Source organism: Triturus cristatus, chromosome 11 (assembly GCF_964204655.1).
Source record: "Triturus cristatus chromosome 11, aTriCri1.1, whole genome shotgun sequence".
NCBI lineage: Eukaryota > Metazoa > Chordata > Amphibia > Caudata > Salamandridae > Triturus > Triturus cristatus.
This window is the reverse complement of record NC_140594.1, coordinates 421,683,337-421,707,158: the sequence shown is the minus strand read 5'-3', so window position 1 is coordinate 421,707,158 and position 23,822 is coordinate 421,683,337.

Sequence of the window (23,822 nt, the reverse complement as noted above, 5' to 3'; positions counted from 1 at the left end):
TTTAGGCCCAGATCTCTGTACTGGGGTGAATGTATGACATTGTTCTGCATTCTGTCCATCAATTGTTCTTTTTGTATTTTTAAAATCAGCTGTTAAATTATGTAATTCCCTCTTGTTTTAAAATGAGTTTTTATCTAATTTTAGTATTTTATACTTTTAGGCCATGAATTATGTGTTTGATTTGTGAATGATGTTTTGTAACCTCGTTGTTACTGTACATGTCTTTTGATCATTGTGTTTGAAGGTGCTTTTATGGCCATTTTTTTGGTAGAAATAAAGATGATGATGAAGATGATAGTTGAGAGGCTAGACCAAGAATAAAGGCAAGACTCTGGGAGAGTGTCTTTTTTGGTGATATGTGGTTGTTTGGTGACTTGGATGGGTAATGACTTTGATATATAGGATGTTGTGTGCTGAGATAGATGGGTTGAGGCTAGAAGATGTAAGAGAGAGAGAGAATTAGAGATGAAGACCAAGAGGTTTCTCGTGTGTGGGAGGAGGAGAGAGATTGGGTGTTTAGGAGTGCGTGTTCAGAAAGCCATTGAGCAGTACAGGTACTGTGTGTTAGATTGTTGAAACTGATATTAAAATCACTAGTGTTGACAGAGGTTTTAGGGTCGGTTTTAAGGCTGCTAAAGATCACCAAGGAATGAATCGGTGATTCTGTGTGAGTAAATGATCTCGCTATGAGCCTTAAAAGGGAATGCAGGAGTAATGGAGCACAGTTCCAAAAAGGATGCTGATGAGTCAAGTATAGTGTCGGGATGGTCGTGGCAAACTTGCTGAGATGGAGGAGTTACTGGCAGCCTATCGCCTTCTCCAGTGGGGCTGATGTGTGGTGTGAGAGAGAAAGTGGTGAATTCAGTGTGGATGGCTTGTAATGTAGCTATGCCTTTAGGATCCATCCATATTATGGTTGATGAACTTTAAAGGTGACATGTGAGTGTCAAATTGCTAAGTGATGTATGTTGTTTTGCAGGGGTGCATGCACTCAAGCCCAAATTATTTTTGGAGGTGGGGGGATCTAACACTTCAAATGCTGTAGGCAGAGCTAAATCAAGGGTCAGACTTAAAATTACTTGTAGATCCCCCTGACATTGTAGTGGTATGATGTACAGGGATCATTTTTTGACCAATTTATGACAGATGGTGCATTTTAAAGGACACTGGGCCTCCAACTTTAATGTTTACCTAATAGGACTTGACAACTTTTACATGAAGTTTAGAATTCGCCTTCAGGGATTTACAGCAGAATAGAATGTATTGTATTTCAATACACATTCAACGGGCTTACCTACTAGCATGTAGCAATTATGATTCTAATTCTAATTTTTCAACAATTAGTGGGATATGATGCACTGTAAAACACCAGGGGTCAATTGCATTAGCCTCAACTCACTAAGCGCTTAGAATACTTTTACGGTTATTTAGGTTTCCTCACTTCCCAACTCCTTGGGGTTTTTAGGAAAATTGTAGCAAAAGGTGCAGTTTAAACGAATTACTTTAGTTATTGTTCTTTTGAATGAAATGAATAATTGGACATAATATGTAAAGTGCACTGCTGCCCTAACAAAGCAGCCTGGTGCTGAGTGATAACTAAGGCAAGTTTTTTCCCCCTGAAAGACAGAAGACTAGAGACACTGGAGCGAGAGAGGTTGAAAGTTCCCGTGCTTTTCAGACAGAAAGGAGAAAGATCAGCGTCCAATATGTCCTGGTCTAAGATGCAGCTAGTGGCAAATGCAGAGCATAGGGATCTGGAGGGAATATAAAGAGTGATACATTGCTGAAGAAGCAGTGGGCCTATTTTATAGAGAGCACAACGATTTAGGCACAACACTTTGGAGTTACACTGTTTGGCAATTCAGAAGACACTGGACAATACAAAAGTGAGAAGAGATGGTGACGCAAGGGGACAATCCTCATATGAGGCATGCAGGAGTATTTTGTATGATTTGAAGGCAGTAAATGAGTAAGACGGGAATCACAAGGTAGACTTTCTATTATATAGTTGTGAGAAAATAATTAATTTTACAGCAGTCTTATGATTGTGAGAGGGTAGAAAAGGGATGATTTTGCCTAGCATGAGGATGTTATTAAAGCAAGTGGAAAACATATGCTAGATCTGTTTAAAGAATGAGATAAGATGATAGATATTAAACCCATTATTTTTTTGCTGCCGCATCCTGGAGTGTTATAAAACAATGGGGGAACCCAAAAATCCACCAGACCCGGGTAAGATACATTTAAAAAATAATGGTCAAAGTGATTTATTCATATTCATAGTATGCTTGTATTCATATTTAGATGACAGCACAATCATCTGTACATTTCTAAAAAGGTGCTCAAGAAAAGGGAAGGAGAGGGTGCTCAGGAAGAGGTGTGCGCTTGTGAGGGTTGTAGAAGAGGAAAGGCGATGTGCAATATATACATCACAGACTGATAGAAACCTATCCAGCCACATGGAGGCGAATTATGCAAGAAGCATAGTATCCTCATAACACAGAAAATCTATTTCCCTAGTCTGTACTTGACAAAACAAGAAAGACCGTCAACGTTTCGACCCCCTTGTCATGTGTGGATTATTTTATCCTTAGCCTGGGGTCTTCATCAGGACATATGGAGACACCATTAGGACCAGCTAGATGAATATGGCTGGTCCTAATGGTGTCTCCATATTTCCTGATGAAGACCCCAGGCTAAGGATAAAATAACACACAGGGGGTCGAAACGTCGATAGCCTTTCTTGTTTCTTGCACATCGCCTTTCCTCTTCTACAACCATCACAAGCGCAAACCTCTTCCTGAGCTTCCTCTCCTTCCTTTTTCTGGAGCACCTTTTTAGAAATGTACGGATAATTGTGCTCTCATCTGGGTATGAATACAAGCATCCTGGAGTGGGCAACAAAGAGAAGACTATATTCTAAGAGGTCCCCTAAAGATGAGGCCCTCTGTTTTGTCCCTTTTGAGTTTGAATTGGGCTTGATCGAGGAGGTAGCTGCTAAGAAGCAGGACCTTAAGTTCTCTTGTGCAGACTCAAGATCACTGCTGAAGAAAATGAGCCTTTGGATATTATCTGTGTAGGACATCACAGAGAAACCAAAGGGTTGTCTGAACCTCGCAGGATAAGATTAAACAGTGTGGGGCTCAAAGATGAGCCCAGAGGGACTCCTCAAGTGAGAGGCTTAGAACATGACTGAAGTAGGGTGAAGGGGAATGCATATGACCTTTCAGGTAGACAAAAAAGATAGACCACACCAGGGCAGTACCTTCAGTGCTACTTTGTTCCAAACTATTGATTTTTTAATAAACTTTTTATGGAATTTCATAACAAGCACATTCTTACAGTGCATACAAATATCACCCTAAAGCACATACATTGTTATTTTAAAGTTTACCCTTCATGTGACATAGCATATGCTTTCATAAGAGCAGACAGCAGTTGTATACCTCAATAAACAATACAATCAAACTGTGCTGGGGGGTCAGCTTTAGTTTTTATTGGCTGATCACAACTAAGCATGACCACAGTCTACTGATTTTGACCATAAATAAACTGGGTCCTTCACGGGTGCCCTTCTGAGGAGAGGTATGTGTTCCATTCCTTTATTCCCTTATGCCTCTTATAACGTCTGTGCATAATAGTTAATCACTCGCCAGTACAGTGCCTTATGCCGCCACGAGGGCCTTTCAATCAGGTGGCCTATAACCAGGAAGCGTTTCCGTATCCAACATTATTGGTTACCCTCTAAACAACATTTCTGGTCTCTGTTGAGCTTAGTTTCTCGCGCCCATTTCTTTGTCCCCACCTACAACCAGTTTTATGTCAAGTGCCGTTGTTGAATCTTATGACATGGCTAGGCAACGTTTTGCTACTACTATGGCCAAATCCGCACACCTGCATTCATACTTCCTACCTTTGGGTCTTGGCATCAAGCCCAGCATCCTCACCCTCAGGCTACAGTCTATTTTTCCACCCACCACTTTTTCTATTTTTTCACTCATATGTTTCCAGTAGGCTAATAGAATTGGGCAGTCCTACACAATGTGATAAATTCTGGCTTCATATCCTATACGTCTGGGACATTAATCTTTACTGAGGTTCCTTTGGGTGAGATAGTTTTGGTGAAGAAAATGTAATCGTATGATATTCAATAGGGCATTACAGGACACAGTTGTATAGTTACTGACTGAAACCTATCCTTCTGGGAATTCCACCCTCACAGATGCCTCCACTTGGCCTTCAAGGTTGTGAATGTCTGAAGGGTACGGTAAAGCAGTAAGTGATCTATTATTGTTACTAGCCTATATATTGTTTTGCATAATTACTGAACTTCCGCCACAAGTCTGATATGCAGAGAAGTTTTCGGGCCATCTGTGTCCCAATTAATCACTAATGTTCTGTTGCCTAAGCCACTGGCGATAGTCATGCCCATCGATTTATGGAGTGCCCGCGCTGCTGCAGCAGCCCTCTCAGTTTGTGTAGAGTAGTGGTCTGTCAACCTTTTGTATTGTTCTCCTTCGCTGCGGTCTGATTCTCAGTCTGTTCTGGGAAGATTGGTGCAAGAGTTTGTCAGTGCTTCAACCCATTTCCATACTTCTGATGCATCAGTGACAATGTGAGTTTTCCTATTGTGCTGGACTTTCAGGTCTGCTTGGAATGATAGCATGTACTTGATGTGCAATTCAGGGAGTCTTTTCTTAACTTCCAGAAATGTTCTCCTTGTCTGTTGCACCACTAGAGTGCAATCAGAAAAAAATCAGTACTTGTGCATCATCAGTTATGGGTCATTCAGCCAGTCTGAAGCGTGTGTTGTGCCCAGGGCAAGATCTAGTTATGGTGCCCTGACCACAAAAAACCGGACAAACTAGACTTACCAAATCGAATGACCCTGGGCACTTGCGTTTCTTCACTGTGACTTCTTTTCAAGGATCATCATACTTGAGAGCAACCTTGAAATAGTTGTTCAGGATGTATGTTGGACTGAGCCCTCTCTTGTATATGATGTAGTAGATCATAATGTTGCTCCATCAATAACAATAAAAGCCTTATACAGGAGGCACAAAACGACTGCCTAGGCACGCATGCCTACCAGACCCTCTCTACTGGAAAAGAGGCTTATGTCACAGTGCTGGCACGGGCATGTCTCCTAGTATGGTTATCATTATAATGACCTGTTCATGCTGTAACAGGTAGTGTATCATCTCATCAGCCTTACCCATAGCGTATCACAGGGCCTCTTCAAAGAGCAGAACCCGAAGAACAATTCCCCACCTACCCACCTTTTGACAGTATGGGCCCATCTCACCTACAACACTGCAGGAATGCACCTCTGTTGCTGTAGTTGAACAGTTTACCAATTATAGTTCTGGCCAGGCCCTCCAGACAGTAGTAGTGATAATGTGGTTCTATGTTCCTGTTCAACTGGGAAGAACTAGGTCAGAATAATTTTTTGCAACTGTCGTGCTCGGTAACCCATCTAAATACAATTCCATTCTTTCAAAGAGGACCCCAATCTGAATTTTGGTCCTGAGTAGTTTTTCTTTCTGTAACTTTGTCTCAGTATTCAAGGAATCAAATTATGTCTTGCATAGCCTCAAAGTGCTTCCTGAGAACTCCAATCTCATTGTCAGTTTTGCTTCGGCTGCTGATACTAAACCTGCCAGTTTCTTCTGACCCCCTCGGAGTTAACCCTACATCAAGCACTATAATATCAATCTTTGCTTGCAATGTGCATGAGTATCCAGTGTATCCAGTAAAACAGGTGCAATTTGTCAGCTGTGTTCACAGTTGCAGTTCTTTCTACAGCAGAAGCCTTAGATCTTACAGGGGTATGTGACTGGCTTTAAAAAAATCTCCCAGTGGTGGAAGTGCTAGACAAATCTATCTGGATTTTCCCATCCTTTTTTAAATCACTTACTGGCACATGCATCAAGCAAAAATCCAGTCGGTAAAATACCGAATCGCTAAAATCACCCGTTAGCGAGTATCAAAACCCGAATCCCAATGCATCAACCCAAATTGTGAGCAATTACCGAATCGCTAAATAAATAACGGAATAATACCGAATCGCAAATAACAAAAATGCAATAATACAGATTCGCTAAATACCGAATTAGCAATTACCGAAATCACTAATAGCTCCCGGCAAGTGCCAATGTCTAATAACGAATCGCTACCCAATGCAACACCAGTCGCAAATACCGAAAATCCCAAAAATCGCTATTTAGCATGAGCAAAATAAGGGGAATCAGATCCTGGAGGTAAAGTTAAAAAAAAAGTTTTGTGAACAAAAAGAAAAATTCAAACATGTGCAACTGATTGTGGTAATCACCAAACCCTTAAATGTGGCCAAGGAGACCCTGTTGGCTAGCACAAAATGGCAGCCCTCTACGTGCTTGCAAGGAGGATGCGTATCAATGCGGCAGGACAGTGCAGGAGAAGGGTCCAGGAGAGAGTATTCAGACTGCGCATCACCTTGCTCGGACAGAATGAAGACGAGGTGTACGAGAAGTATCGACTGAATCGTGCCATGATCATGCGCCTCATTGCAGACCTGGAACCACTACTGCAGCACCAGACACACCGGACCAATGCAATCCCTGCGCACGTCCAGGTCCTATGCAGCCTGCACCTACTGGCCTCAGGAAGTTTCCAGGGGGTAATCGCAGTAGCCGGAGGCGTATCGCAAAGCGCACTCTCACGCTTCTTCCAGAAATTCTTAGATGCCATGCTGACAATGATACACACCCACATCAGCTTCCCCACAACCCCACAGCAGTTGGACCGCATCAAACAGGCATTCTACCAGGTGGCACAACTCCCCCATGTAATTGGAGGCATCGACTGTACGCATATCCCCATCTGTCCACCCTCAGCAAATGAGTACATATTCCGTAACCGCAAGTCATACCACTCAATCAACGTGCAGGTTGTGTGCGATGCCAATCACATCATAACGGACCTAGTGGCACAATTTCCGGGGAGCACACACGACTCCTACATATTTCGCCACAGTGGCATCAACGGAGAATTTGGAGAGGGACAAGTGCTTGGTACGTACACATACCTCTTCCCCACATGAACACCACACATGTATGAACATCACCATTGCTAAGTGTTTGCTTCTATCTTCTAGGTGACAGTGCTTACGCCCTACGTGAATTTATACTCACCCCATACATCAATCCAGCAACCCCACAGGAACAACGATACAACGTGGCACACATAAGCACTAGGAATGTCATAGAGAGGACATTTGGGATTCTGAAGAGTCACTTTAGAATCCTACATAAGACTGGCGGCGCCTTGCTATAAAAACCTGATACCTGCTGCCGGATTGTTGCTGTATGTGCAATGCTGCACAACATTGCGACCAGAAGGGGGATACCCATAGAGGTGGACAGGAATGACGACCACCGGGATGACCAACCACCCGCCCAACACCGACAGGCACACGTCCCTAACACAGCAGAGGGCCATAGGAGGCAGACATACATCATGCAACATCATTTCTGAAGCAGGTAAGAATGATACATTACTATTTCATTGGTGGTGCAACTGTTTAATGCACAGTAGCACTGCGGTATGTGCAACCAAACAAGCAATGAAAATAATGCTCCCCATGCAAAATGTAAAAACAAATGTGCGTTTAAGTCATGGCTGTGCAGCGTCAGGAAGGGGAGGACCATGGTTGCCCCACCACGGTCAGGTATGGATGAAAATCAGTCTAGTGGCGCTTGCCACGTACGCCAAGCCTCCTCTCCGGTGTCTCCGACGCCTCACCACGGCCTGTCCCCGTGGAGCCCCGTGAACTGCGGCGCCTGGTGCTGGTCTCTGCCACAGACACACTGCTTACACTTGAGGCAGCCTCACTGCCGTCTTCCCCTCCCAATGCACCAGCACTGAATGTGCCGCTCTGCAGGTGTTCTACTGCAGCGGTCATCTGCCCTAGAGCCTTGGCAACATCCCCACAGAAGTGTCCAAGGTCCACCTGCAAGGACACCGAGCGGCGTGCCAACACTGCGGTGCTATTGCTCATCCTTGTGATGGCCTTTGTAGAGGCCGCGGACCGCACCAAGTTCTGACGGTGCCTCCTCCTCTCGCACTCATGGCCTTCCCTCATGGCACGGGTGAGCTCATGGATGTCCTCCCTCAGGTGCCCATTGCCCTCTGCCACCACAGTGCTCATGTCCCTCACCGCCGCAGTCATGGCACGCATTTCCCTTGCAAGGCGCGCGATGTTTGTGCTGATTGTCGCCATGTGGCGTCCCTGCAGGCGCTGGACACGCAGCATCCTTTCCTCGATTGCAGCATTTTGGGTGATATCAACGTCGCCTGAGGAGAGTGAACTTGGGCGAGACCTGCGCCGCTGTGGGAGTCTGGAACGTGCAGGTGGTGCAGCAGGCGGTGTGATGCTGCGCAGACTTTGTCCCGATGGTGTAGAGGGTGTTCCCATCACCTGCAGGGCCGGGACTTGGGACCTGCGCCGCGGCACTTTAGTGGATGTTGTAGGTGGAGCTGGTGTAGCTGGTGCTGGTGCTGGTGGTGCTGGTGGTGCTGGTGCTGGTGCTGGTGGTGGTGGTGGTGGGGTTGCAGGTGGAGGTGATGTATGCGCATCCTGCGCTGTGTCCATGTCGGAATCTGCAGGAGTCTCCGAAATAATCAGCCGCTCACTGTCGTCCGAATCCCCAGGAGATGCATCTGTGTGTGAAACAGTGCATGGTTAGTGGGATAGTTACACCTACGTAGTGTTGTAAACATACAAGTCCCTCTGTGATCCACTAAATAAACAGTCTCTATCCATGTTCAACTGATGTGGTGATTTGTAATTGTATTTCAACCTGTACATGCACACTGGGCTGACTAGACTACAACTCCCATGATGCACTAGTGTTAAGAGTAAAGGTGTGTGGGCCAAAGCTGCATGCACACTGTGATCCTGCTGGGGGCATGGGAATGGATTTACGCTATGCTGGGTATGGGCACAGGCATGCATCTTACCTTGGGCACTTGTGGCTGCGCCGGAGGTATCCATCTGGGTTACTCCCACGACGGCCTCATGCTCGATCGTCCCTTCCACCAGCTCCTCCAGGGCAGTGTTGGCTTGAACTGTAGAAGGGCCGCCTCCCGTTCTGGATGCCTCCCGGAGCCTCTCCGCAATCCTCTCCTTAGCCCGCTTCCTCAGGTCGTACCATCTTTTTTTAAGGTCATCAATGCTGCGGGGCGTCACACCAACAGCATTTACCCTCTCCCGGATGCGCTGCCATATGCGCCGCTTCTCGGGCTCTGGCACCTTGAGGGACAGCTTACAAAAAAGGCGATCGTGCTTGCTGCTGACTCCCTCTATCAGGTACTCCAGCTCCCGGTCAGAAAACTTGCGTTTCCGCTTGCGTGCAGCCTCAGCGCTGGATGGTGTTTCCTTCTCCATCTGGGTAGTGTTTGAGGGTAGCTCAGTTGGTGTTGCTTCAATCTGCACAGCCAGTCTCCAGTCCCAGCTCCTGTTTGCTCCTCTGTCGAGGCAATGAGGGTGGGGCACCAGTATTTCCTGGTTGGTGATGTCATAAACACGTTCCCAGAGCGACCCGATCTATGCCGATTTCGCTATTACCGAATTCGCTATTAGCTAATTCGGTATTACCGAAGTCGCAATTAGCTATTTCGGTATTTCCGAAATCGCTATTAGCTCCTCGGTGTTTGCATGCCCCGCTATTGATAATTCGGTAAAAATAGCGATTTTTAGGGAATCGCTATTATTTACCGAATCTGTTGATGCATTCACAAAAGCGATTCCTTAATAACGATTCCTTACTTTTCGCTAATAAGGAATCGCTTTTGGTTTTGTTGATGCATGTGCACCTAAGTGTCTGATCTATGCAGATATTTATTGGTGATTTACCTATGCTAACTCCTTTGTTGTCTGTATATTGCTCTTTAAATTTTGCTATGGTGAGCTCATAGGGGTGTGCCACTGCCAACTGTTCCTGCTTGGCAGGCAGCCAGGTTTGAACACTGCTATATCATGGTATTTAGCCCCTGCAGTAACATATGTGCCTAACTACCATTTAGCAGCTTCGGGATGTACTGGGCTGCACTGGTATGCATCGTGTGCTGATACAGCAGTTTCTCATACATCATTTCAGAACCACACTTTCTTCGAAGCAATCTTTTCACAATGTGAGTAACAATCTGCTCATAGTTGCAGGAAGGTCATCCTTCGCTCCTTGCCTGATGAGAATATTACCACGGAACAGGAGATGCCCCAGTAAAGAGTCTAGAGTGTCCCCCTGCCTCTCTCACCACAGCCTTTTTCCTTCTTATGCTGACTGTGCCCATCTTACATCCACCTCTCACCTCCAAGCCCTAATCTTCAACTGTCAGTTCACCCCAGCCTTTTACCTTCTCTTGCTGGTTCGGCCCATCTTACATCCATGTCTCCCCTTTCTCTTTCTGCCCACCCATTACTTTTTCTCACTGACTCTGCCCTCATACACTCACCTTTCTTGTTTCCCTTTTGCCTCTTCCTCACTCCCTCAGCCTCTGACTATTTTCTCAGTTGTTTTGCCTCACTTCAATCCATGTTTCCATCCATGATGTACTCCTCTCTTGTCTTATATTTTTAAGTAAATGACAGTAAAAACACTAGGAACTCAACAAATGTTGGCGTGTATTCCTGTTTCAAACTGGTTAAAAAAATTAATAAAAGCATAAATCACATCAAAATTATTTCCAAGCAATGTACATAATTCCTAAATGATTAATAAAGCTAACAGAACGGGTGATTGAAATTACAAGTAAAGCAGACAGCGGATTTTTCCTCCAGTTGCTATTCACATGCCTATTTATACCTGAAGCTATTTTTACCTGAAAAACATGGCAACCCTATATACAGCAATTGTATGACCACTTTAAATTCACCTCTCTCCTTCATTCTCTGCAAGGAGAACAATGTCCATTGTGGTTGGAGCATATTCTCTTTCTTTTGCTGTGAGTTTTGCAGTATACCCCGTTGTTCATTCTTGGAAGGGGAAGGCTGCCTTAACTTCACACCTATGGACCCTTTAAGAGCCCATCTACTCACTGTTGTCATACAGATACAGCGATTAAACTGGGTATAGACTGAACTTAATAGGGAAGAGTGGAAATGGCAGCGAGTTGGGGTGTCGCTAAGCCCTGTGGGAGCAATTCCAAGGGGACACACTTTCCTGCACAGCCATCACGAAGACACTGCATCCCTGAAAACTACAGGAGACTTAATAAATCAAGAAGTCAACCAGGAGTATTATGGCTGTACCCCAGATACAGATTCCCAAGCCAGACTCCACATGGGGAGTAAACAAGTCTAGTGGGTCAGTCAGTAGTAATCTGAATGAGCAGGCTTCTTTGCCCTTGTGATAAGGGGAGGAGTGGTGCAGTGGAAGCTTCAATCCAAAAGGCCTAGAGTGCCAATTTCAACTAGGTCCGGTCACTGCCACCAATGTGAGAAGTTGGCCTGGCATATGCTGTCCACTAGTTAAAGTGGGCACCTTGCACCAGTCCAAACAACCCTTATTGATGATAGGTTTAAAGACAACCTTTATTGAAAGCTATCCTAGTGGTAGCTATGGAGAGCAGCCTTCAGGCTAAGTCTTGAAGGAGTGTAAAGCAGCTTGGCTTACCAAATGATAACCTCCTGAATCACTAAATGAAAGGAGAACCACACAAGGTATATATATTATATATATATATATATGTATATATAATATATATATATATATATATATATATATATATATATATATATATATATATATATATTCACTTAAAAAACCATAGGTTTCACACATGTTATAGTTAGCTGGACATTTCAATTGTGAAAAACCAATGAAATTCCCCCGTTATAGTTAGTGCAGGCAACTATAACTCACGCGACCGCAATCCTCTGCTGATGATATCACATCACTGTATTTAGTCACTTATTCACCCATGTCTTCTTCCATTAATCTTTAGCTATACATATATTACAAATATTTATTTTTCAGAAAGACACATATGTCATCAGCAGAGGATGGCGGTCGCGTGAGTTATAGTTGCCTGCACTAACTATAACGGGGGAATTTCATTGGTTTTTCACGAGTGAAATGTCCAGCTAACTATAACATGTGTGAAACCTATGGTTTTTTAAGTGAATTTGCAAGGTTTTTAAAATGCTAATTCCTAACTATAACGTGTGTGAAACCTATGGTTTTTTCAGTGAATTTGTACGGTTTTTTAAATGCTAAGTTATTAATATATATATATATATTTTTTTTTTTAATTTTACCATGCGCGCACCGTGCACTTTACGCAGTTCGGACCGTGCGCGAATTTTTTCCGTTACCACCGTGTGCGCACGATGCGCGCACTCCGCGATTTTTCGCGAAAAAAATTAAAACTCTTTTTGGACCCTTGGGGGTCCTTCTGGGACCCCCTGACAAATGCTAGGGGGTCAGGAACTGTCCAGCCTGCCCCCTTTTCACGTTCTCAACCTTTGTTTTTCACCCCCTCAGAGTGCGAGAGACAAAATGGCGGCCGACACTTCCTGGTTTCGACCGATTCGAATGTTTACTAAGATCTAACAACCAATCAGAATTGCGCTCGCGCACGGCAGGGTGCGCGCACCCAGCGCGCACGGTGCGCGCGTATAGATATATATATATGCTTTTAAATGCTATTTTCTCAGGAAATACTGAACAGATTTACACCAGACCTGCAAAAGGCACTTCTTTGACCTTATGGCTGTCAAGAATTCCTGTCATACAAGGGAAACACGCCCTTATGTAAACAGGAGAGCTGTTACATAACTCAAGGGAAACACGCCCTTATGTAAACAGGAGAGCTGTTACATAACTCAAGGGAAACACGCCCTTATGTAAACAGGAGAGCTGTTACATAACTCAAGGAAAACACGCCCTATAAAGGGAGGAACCGGGAGGTACAAGGCTGTCGGATATTGTGTTTACACCGACGTACCTGCTTCGTGAAGAGCAGTGTTCCGGAGTGGTGCTCCAGTAAGGCAAGAACGGAGGTAGGTCGAGTCGTTACTCCCTGGGCCGTGTCTTGCCCCATCGTCACCTGTGAAGGACCCGGAAGCTCTACCGGTCAACCATTGAGCTTCGCTTTTTGACTCGGCTGAGTCCAAGCGCAGTGGCGCTTTTGCTGGTTGGAGTCGTAACTCCCAGCCCGACCAGAGACACAGGGACTGCCAGCTGTAACGCACACCAGGAGGTGTTTGCCGCGTTACAGACTCGGAAGTCCACAGGATCGATCGAGCGGCTGCTCTCGGTTCAGTCTTCTTGCTTGTGATTGGGGTATCGGTGACGCATCACCAGGAGGTGACTCCGCGTCCCGGTGCAGTCTGAGGAAGAGGTTGAGCGGCTGCTCCCTTCAGGTAGAGACCCCGGCTGGGTGTTTCCCTGACTCCTCGATTCTCCCCAACACTCTTCGTGCCCCTCACAGCCTACCGATTGGCATTGTCGGCCATTTCATTTCTGCCCTCTGTTGGCATACGCCGGGATCGGCGTATATGCAGAGGACGGTTAGGACCATCCGTGCTGTGGGCTGGTAACGTACTTAGCCTGGAGGATTCCAGTGACTATAACTTTTGTTTGTTCTTTGTATTTTATTTGCCTTCATTAAAAGAACTAACCCTTCACAAGTGGTTGCGTCCTCATTGTCGTGTCTGTTAAACGATCCTGAGACGTTCAGGGCGTTACAAAATATCCGACCTTAATAACACTAACTGTCTCCCGGTCGATAACAGACATGGCAACACTTGATGATGTGCTGGCTGCTTTAGCGGCCATGCAAGTTGAAGTGGCTGCCTCTAGGCAAGAAACAGCCGATGTAAAAGCCAGACTGGATGCTATCCAATTGGACCCGCTCACGCCCAGCACCTCCCTCACGAACCAGACCCCTGCGGTAGTAGTGGAAATGCCGGTAGCCATCCCCTTGGCAACACCAGAGAGGTACAGTGGGGATCCTAACACAGTGCAGGTATTCCTCACACAAGTGGCGCTACATTTATCGTGCAAACCAAAGGCGTTCCCCACGAGTCAGGCTCGTGTGGCTTTCCTTATATCCTATTTGGCTGGAAACGCGGCACAATGGGCCGTACCTCTGGTGAGCAGGGACGACCCCCTCTTATGTGATTGGGGTGCTTTTCGCGAGGAATTCCTGAAGGTATTCGACAGAAGGGCTGACTCGTACACGGCGGACCGTGAAATGCTTGAGTTGAGACAGGGATCCAACGACCTGGTGCAGTATCTCAACGCGTTCCGAAGGCTGGTTGCGGAAACCAAGTGGCCTGTTGCTAAACAGACGGCGCTCTTCCATCAAGGGCTGTGCGATGAGCTCAAGGACGCCGTGGCTCATATTGACCCTCAACCCAAGACATGTGAGGGCCTTATCAACCTGGTATTACGGCTGGAACATAGGCTAAGTGAAAGAAAGGGGGATCATGGGAGAAAAGGAAAATCCCTTCCATACTATGTGACGGTGGGAAGTCCTGAAACTTCCACCGCATCCAAGGGAGAACCCATGGACATCAGCGCAATACGAGCGAGCCTCACAGCCACGGAGAAAGAGTCACGCCGTAAACAAGGATTGTGCCTATATTGTGGCAAAAAAGGCCACTACGTACGTGAATGCCCTGCCAAACCGAAGACGTCACGTTATCGGGCCAACCGGTCGGTAACAGCCGTGGTGGACATACCGGCGGAAAACTAGAGGACTCCAAGACCAGAGAAGGGGCATCTCGGAGTCACTCATCCATCCCTTCACTTTCCAACTCGGTCACTAAGGGACAACGACACCTGTTTATCACGGTGCACGTGGGAGTGCATGACCAGTGGATACCCGTTGTGGCCATGGTGGATTCAGGGGCCACTGGCATGTTTATGGACCACAACGAGGCATGCAGGCTAGGGCTAGTGCTTCTTCCCAAAGCAGTACCCGAAGACGTCTATGCGGTAGACGGAAGGCGATTGGTGACGGGGCCCATCGGACAGCACACGGGGGTCCTTCCGATGAGATATGGGAGGAACCATTTGGAACAAATCGATTTTAACATCATCCGAGCGCCCCAATATGGCGTCATATTGGGATTGCCGTGGCTACAGAAACACAACCCCTTTGTGGATTGGCCAACACATCGCATCGAAATGACGTCACCGTATTGCATCCTGCATTGTGGAATAAGAACGGAATCCCTTGACGCAGATGAGAGCGGGAGTCAGACGGTGGCTACAGCGGCAGAAAAAGATGTGGCTCTCCCCCAGGCTTATCACAGTTTTGAGGATGTATTTGATGAGGTGAAGGCGGAAGTGCTACCACCACATAGACAGTTTGACTGCCAGATCGACCTGGTGCCAGGGGCCAGCGTTCCCAGCGGCAGGCTGTATGCCCTGACGGAGCCTGAAAACGTGCATCTCCGGGGGTACCTGGATAAACTCCTCAGGCTAGGATTCATCCGCCCGTCCAAGTCTCCGGCCGCCTCGCCACTCTTCTTCATCCCGAAGGCTAATGGGGAGCTGAGAGCCTGTGTGGACTTTAGGGCATTGAATGCGATAACCATAAAAAATCGGTACCCCTTGCCTCTCATCAGTGTACTTCTGGAACAGGTCAAGAAAGCTCGTATCTACACCAAGTTGGATTTGAAAGGGGCATACCATCTGGTGCGCATGAGGGACGGAGACGAGTGGAAGACCGCCTTTAAGACCAGGTTCGGCCTTTTTGAGTACCTCGTCATGCCGTTCGGTCTGTGCAACGCCCCGGCAGCCTTTCAGTACTTTTTGAATGAGGTATTCAGAGAGGAGTTGGATATCTACGTGGTCGTATATATCGACGACATCCTCATCTATTCGTCCAGTGTGGAGGAGCACGTACACCACGTCAAAGCTGTGCTCCAAAAGCTGAGGGAAAACATGCTGTTTTGTAAACTCAGCAAGTGTGACTTCCACGTCACATCCGTGGAATTCCTCGGAGTGATGCTGAGTCCAGAGGGACAGGAGATGGCAGAACGAAAGATCAAGGCGGTGAAAGAATGGCCGGTGCCCCAAAGCGTGAAGGACGTCCAAAGTTTCATTGGCTTCGCCAACTTTTACAGGCGGTTTATAGATGGATTTTCAGGAGTGGTGGCCCCAATCACACAGCTACTGAGGAAGTCCAAGGAGTTTGTCTGGTCCCCTGAAGCGAACAAAGCCTTTGAGGCCCTGAAAAGCGCCTTTGGTAAGGCGCCGGTGTTGGCTCACCCCGATCCGGATCTCCCCTACGTGGTGGAAGCGGACGCGTCGGATGTGGCGCTGGGGGCTATCTTGTCCCAACGCAACCACGACACAGGGGTGCTTCATCCCGTTGCGTACATGTCCCGCAAACTCAACGACGCCGAACGCAACTACCATATTGCGGAGAAGGAGCTTCTCGCAATCAAGGACGCCTTCACCGAATGGAGGCATTGGTTGATGGGGGCAAGACATGTGGTATCGTTGTACACGGACCATCGGAACCTACAGTTCATGACGGCCACTAGACACCTTTCTCCCAGGCAGCTGCGGTGGATGATCTTCTTTGCGGGGTTCAACTTCCGCATCACATATCGGCCGGGGACTGAAAACCGGAAGGCGGACGCCCTGTCCCGTCAATCTGCAGTTAAGGAACCATTGCCTGCAACCGAGCGTTCCATCATTTCCCCGAGGATGGTATTGGGGGTTATCCAACCGGATACTTTCCTGAGGGGAATAAAGAGAGGGATCAGGTCATTCGCATGGCGGAGGTGGCTCCTCAGTCACAGAGAATGGCAGCTGAAGGACGGGATACCCCTGAAGGGCAGGTGCCTATTGATACCCACGCCTAGGCTAAGGAAACAAGCATTCATCTGGTGCCATGACTCTCCATGCGCAGGTCATTTGGGCTTTGAAAAAACGGTGGCTAGCATGGGACGGCATTTCTGGTGGCCAACCATGAGAGTGGATGTCAGGAGGTGGGGACAGGAGTGTCCTACGTGTGCTACCATGAAGGCCGACCATGGCCGAACCCAAGGGCTCTTACATCCACTTCCGACCCCGGATAGGCCATGGGATAGCATATCACTGGACTTCGTGGTGGGCCTACCGGTAGACCAGGGGATGACGGCAATACTGGTGGTGGTGGATTACTTGACGAAAATGGGGCACTTCATCCCCTGCAAGAGAGTCCCTACGGCCGGGGAATTGGCGTCACTACTCCTAAAGAATGTGGTACGACTGCATGGATTACCTGGGGTGATCGTGTCGGACCGGGGGTCGCAGTTTACTGCGCAATTCTGGAAGACTTGGTGCACTGCGCTGCATGATAAGACCGCCCTGTCCACCAGCTACCACCCTCAAACGGACGGCCAAACCGAGCGCCTGAACCAAACGGTCAAACAGTATCTGCGATGTTTTGTGGACCAGGGCAGGGAAGAATGGGTCGACTTGCTATGGGTTGCAGAGATAGCCTATAACAACGCCACTCACAGCTCCACACAGTCATCTCCGTTCTATAGCAACTATGGCCAACATCCCAGGTTCTTGCCATTTCTACATCCGTTCAGAGAGGACAGGATTCCCGCCACAGCGGACAGGGTGGCACACATAAAAGACACGTTGATGCGCTCAAGGGCTGTCCTAATAGAGGCCAAGAGAAGATACAAGGCTGCGGCAGATAGGAAGAGAAGGCCCGGGCCACTGTACCGCACTGGAGACTACGTCTGGATTTCCACAAGAAACATGAGGTTTCGAAAGAACAGTGTGTTCCATCCCAAGTACATGGGCCCCTATCGAATTACCAAGTGTATGGGTCCCGTGAACGTGAAGGTGTGCTTGCCCCAGTCATTGCGGATACACCCTGTCTTTCATGTATCATTGCTCAAACCAGCACCCTCCAAGCCGTCTGGGACACCTAGGCCGGTATGCGTGGAGTCGGAGGTGGAGTATGAAGTGTCGGGCATACGGGCGTCCAAATGGCGCAGGGGGAAGCTGTGGTACCTGGTTGCGTGGAAAGGCTATGGCCCGGAGGAGCATTCATGGGAACCGGCTGAAGGGGTTCATGCTCCGCGCTTGGTCTCCTTGTTCCATCGGCGTTTTCCTGCCAGCGCTGGACCCGTGGGGAGCCGCTGAGAGGGAGGATGTACTGTCAAGAATTCCTGTCATACAAGGGAAACACGCCCTTATGTAAACAGGAGAGCTGTTACATAACTCAAGGGAAACACGCCCTTATGTAAACAGGAGAGCTGTTACATAACTCAAGGGAAACACGCCCTTATGTAAACAGGAGAGCTGTTACATAACTCAAGGAAAACACGCCCTATAAAGGGAGGAACCGGGAGGTACAAGGCTGTCGGATATTGTGTTTACACCGACGTACCTGCTTCGTGAAGAGCAGTGTTCCGGAGTGGTGCTCCAGTACGGCAAGAACGGAGGTAGGTCGAGTCGTTACTCCCTGGGCCGTGTCTTGCCCCATCGTCACCTGTGAAGGACCCGGAAGCTCTACCGGTCAACCATTGAGCTTCGCTTTTTGACTCGGCTGAGTCCAAGCGCAGTGGCGCTTTTGCTGGTTGGAGTCGTAACTCCCAGCCCGACCAGAGACACAGGGACTGCCAGCTGTAACGCACACCAGGAGGTGTTTGCCGCGTTACAGACTCGGAAGTCCACAGGATCGATCGAGCGGCTGCTCTCGGTTCAGTCTTCTTGCTTGTGATTGGGGTATCGGTGACGCATCACCAGGAGGTGACTCCGCGTCCCGGTGCAGTCTGAGGAAGAGGTTGAGCGGCTGCTCCCTTCAGGTAGAGACCCCGGCTGGGTGTTTCCCTGACTCCTCGATTCTCCCCAACACTCTTCGTGCCCCTCACAGCCTACCGATTGGCATTGTCGGCCATTTCATTTCTGCCCTCTGTTGGCATACGCCGGGATCGGCGTATATGCAGAGGACGGTTAGGACCATCCGTGCTGTGGGCTGGTAACGTACTTAGCCTGGAGGATTCCAGTGACTATAACTTTTGTTTGTTCTTTGTATTTTATTTGCCTTCATTAAAAGAACTAACCCTTCACAAGTGGTTGCGTCCTCATTGTCGTGTCTGTTAAACGATCCTGAGACGTTCAGGGCGTTACAATGGCTACCTCTCTGCCAAATTTCACGTAATTCTGTTCAGCCGTTCGGGCTGTAGCTGCGACTAAAGTCCCTATGGAAAAATCCATGGGGAAAACGCGTTTTGGGACCCCCCCTTTTTCTCGGCCCCCGCTTGATGAATCCCCCCGAGACTTTCAGGGAAGGAGCGGAGCGGAGCGCCCCATTAGTTTTGAAAATTTCGCGAGGATTCGTCAACCGGCGCCAAAGTTATTCAAAATAGAATTTTGAGATTTCCTATGGAAACTCGGTCCTAACTATAACTATCTACTGGCGACCGCCAGTAGATAATATATATATTCACTTAAAAAACCATAGGTTTCACACATGTTATAGTTAGGTGGATATTTCACTCGTAAAAAACCAATGAAATTCCACTGTTATAGTTAGTTCAGATAACTATAACTCGCGCGCCCGCAATCCTCTGCTCATGACGTCACATATTACATCACTCATGACATGGTCAGTGGCATCACTCTTGACATCACTGATGACATCATCCTTGTGATAGAGTGGCGGTCGCGCAAGTTATAGTTATCTGAACTAACTAGAACGGTGGAATTTCATTGGTTTTTTACGAGTGAAATATCCACCTAACTATAACATGTGTGAAACCTATGGTTTTTTAAGTGAATTTGCAAGGTTTTTTAAATGCTAATTCCTAACTATAACGTGTGTGAAACCTATGGTTTTTTCAGTGAATTTGTACGGTTTTTTTAAATGCTAAGTTATGTATGTATTATTATTTTTTTATATATTTATTTTTCAATAAACTACGTATTAACAATTTTTTTTTATGGTTTTTCACCGTGCACGCACGGTGTGTGCACCCCCGCGATTTAAAAAAATAAATCAAATTTCTGCCTTCGGGGTCCTTCAGGGATCCCCTGACAAAGGCTAGGGGGTCAGGAACTCTCTACCCTGCCCCCTTTTCACGTTCGCCACCTTCCTTTTCCACTCTCGCACTGAAAACAAACAAAATGGCGGCCGACACTTCCTGATTTCGACCGATTCGAACGTTGACTGACATGTAACAACCAATCAGAATTGCGCTCGCGCGCGTTAGGGTGCGCGCACGGTGCGCGGCTATAGATATGTATGTGCTTTTAATTGCAATTTTCTCAGGAACTACTGAACAGATTGACTCCATATATGCAAAAGGCACATCCCTGACCTGAGGACTACCTCTCTGCCAAATTTCAAGTAATTCTGTTCAGCCTTTCGGGCTGTACCTTCGACTAAAGGTCCTATGGGAAAATGCATGGGGAAAACGAGTTTTGGGACCCCCCTTTTTTCTCGGCCCCCGCTTGACGAATCCCCCCGAGACTTTCAGGGTAGGAGCTGAGCGGAGCGCCCCATTAGTTTTGAAAATTTCGCGAAGATTCGTCAACCGGCGCCAAAGTTATTCAAAATAGAATTGTGAGATTTCCTATGGAAACACGGTCCTAACTATAACTATCTACTGGCGACCGCCAGTAGATAATATATATAGATATATATATATATATAAACCAACAAATGCCCGAAAGCTTTCACAGAAGCGCACACAACAGCAGATGAAAACCAGACCCCTGAGGGACCCCGAAGGCAGAAATTTGATTTATTTTTTTAAATCGCGGGGGTGCACACACCGTGCGTGCACGGTGAAAAACCATAAAAAAAATTGTTAATACGTAGTTTATTGAAAAATAAATATATAAAAAAAAGAATAATACATACATAACTTAGCATTTAAAAAACCGTACAAATTCACTGAAAAAACCATAGGTTTCCCACACGTTATAGTTAGGAATTAGCATTTAAAAAACCTTGCAAATTCACTTAAAAAACCATAGGTTTCACACATGTTATAGTTAGGTGGATATTTCACTCGTAAAAAAGCAATGAAATTCCCCCGTTATAGTTAGTTGAGATAACTGTAACTCGCGCGACCGCCACTCTATCACAAGGAAATTCCCCCGTTATAGTTAGTTGAGATAACTATAACTCGCGCGACCGCCACTCTATCACAAGGATGATGTCATCAGTGATGTCATGAGTTATGCCACTGACCATGTCATGAGTGATGTAATATGTGACGTCATGAGCAGAGGATTGCGGGGGCGCGAGTTATAGTTATCTCAACTAACTATAACGGGGGAATTTCATTGGTTTTTTACGAGTGAAATATCCACCTAACTATAACGTGTGAAACCTATGGTTTTTTAAGTGAATTTGCAAGGTTTTTTAAATGCTAATTCCTAACTATAACGTGTGGGAAACCTATGGTTTTTTCAGTGAATATATGTATATATATATATATATATATATATATATATATATATATATATATATATATATATATATTCACTGAAAAAACCATAGGTTTCACACATGTTATAGTTAGCTGGACATTTTACTGATAAAAAAACAATGAAATTCCCCCGTTATAGTTACTGTAGGCAACTATAACTCACGCGACCGCAATCCTCTGCTGATGCTAATACTGTATTTAGACACTTATTTGCCCATGTCTTCTTCCATTAAATTTTAGCTATACATATATTACAAATATTTTTTTTTCATAAAGACACATATGTCATCAGCAGAGGATTACGGTCGCGTGAGTTATAGTTGCCTACAGTAACTATAACGGGGGAATTTCATTGGTTTTTTATCAGTAAAATGTCCAGCTAACTATAACATGTGTGAAACCTATGGTTTTTTCAGTGAATTTGCAAGGTTTTTTAAATGCTAATTCCTAACTATAACGTGTGTGAAACCTATGGTTTTTTCAGTGAATTTGTACGTTTTTTTAAATGCTAAGTTACTTTACGCCATTTGTGGCGTGCGCGCCCACTTAACGCAGTTCGTTCCGTGCGCGCATGGTGCGCTTCGCGCACCGTGCGCGCACAGTGAGCACGCGGTGCGCTTCGCGCACCGCGTGCCCACGTTAGGCTAGATGGGCCATGAACGCACGATGCGCTTCGCGCACCGTGCGCACATGGAGGACATATGATGAGCATCGTTGTGACAGGTAAAATATATGTTTTGTTTTAGCTGTAATAAGCCATGCACATATGGTGGTCTTCGGGCATCATTTGCACACGGGGTGGGGAGAATGTGGATATATTTTTTTATTTTTTATTATTTATTACCGTACGCGTACGGTAAGCGTAATCGGCGAAATTTTTGAAAAAATTAAAATTGCCTTTTTTCACTTGGGGGATCGTTGGGGACTCCCTCGACATGGCTAGGTGCTTGGGAGCTGTCTAAACAGCCCCTTTACATTTTTTTGCACTTTGTTTTTCAACCCCCTGTCAGAGTGCGAGAGAGAAAATGGCGGCCGCCGCTTCCTGGTTTCGACCGATTCGAATGTTTACTAAGATCTAACGGCCAATCAGAATCGCGCTCGCGCACGTCACCGTACGCGTACGGTAAGCGCACCGTAAGCGCACCGTAAGCTGGCTCAGATATATATATTGATTTAAAGGCTATTTGCTCAGAATCTACTGAACAGATTTACACCAAACCTACAAAAGGCACTTCCTTGACCTGAGGACTACCTCTCTGCCAAATTTCATTAAATTCTGTTCAGCCGTTCGGGCTGTAGCTCTGTCTAAAGGTCCTATGGAAAAATGCATGGGAAAAACGCGTTTTGGGACCCCCCTTTTATCTCAGCCCCCGCTTGACGAATCCCCCCGAGACTTTCAGGGTAGGAGCGGAGCTCAACGCCCCACCTATTTTGAAAATTTTGCGAGGATTCGTTGACCGGCGCCAAAGTTATTCAAAATAGAATGTTGCGGATTTCCTATGGAAACAGGGTCCTAACTATAACTATCTACTGGCGACCGCCAGTAGATAATATATATATTTGTATATATATATATATATATATATATATATATATATATATAATATATGTATTTATTTCTAAACACCCTCTACTAATCCCTTTATGAGATTAGAGAGCCAGACACACAATAATACACAATAATACAGTTCTAAAACAATAGTAAATAGCGTACAAGATACAATGGGCCTCAGGAGCGGACCAAACCATATATTAAGAAAGTGGTATAAGAACCACAACTTGACTGGACACAGTGCCTAGAGCACGTAGAATCGCTGGGACCCCAAGCAACCACCCAAGGTAGTGACACAGTAAACCCACGGGGGATGTGTGCAGTGTGAGAACACAGCCGCGAGCCCCGTACTATTCTATGGGTAAGTTGCGGTTGGAATTTTAGAAGTTAAGGACACTTAGGAGAGGACTTTGAGCAAACCCCTTTAGACTTAGGGGGTTCTAGGGCCAGCATCCACAGGAGCACCGTAGTACTCGAGTTAGCTCACCCAGGGAAGCCGTGTGCATAGGTGTCAAATGGTGTCGGGAATCGTCGTTGATTTCAATGGCGATCTGCTGCAAAGTGCTGCTGCCGGGAAGGAGAGAAGTGTGCGGTGTGATCCAAGCCTGGATCGATGATCAGAAGAACCTGAAAGCAGAGGGGACAGAGTCTGGGTCACTTGCCAGTGACCAGGGGCACGATAGACGAATGCCCTCCGATGTCAGGTGTTTCAGGTGCGAAGAGGTGAAGCTTGACTCTGCAGCCACGAGGACCAGGAGGCGTCGACGACGACCATGAAGGATGTCGAGTGCTGCGGTGTCTGTGTCTGTGCCCGGTTTGGAC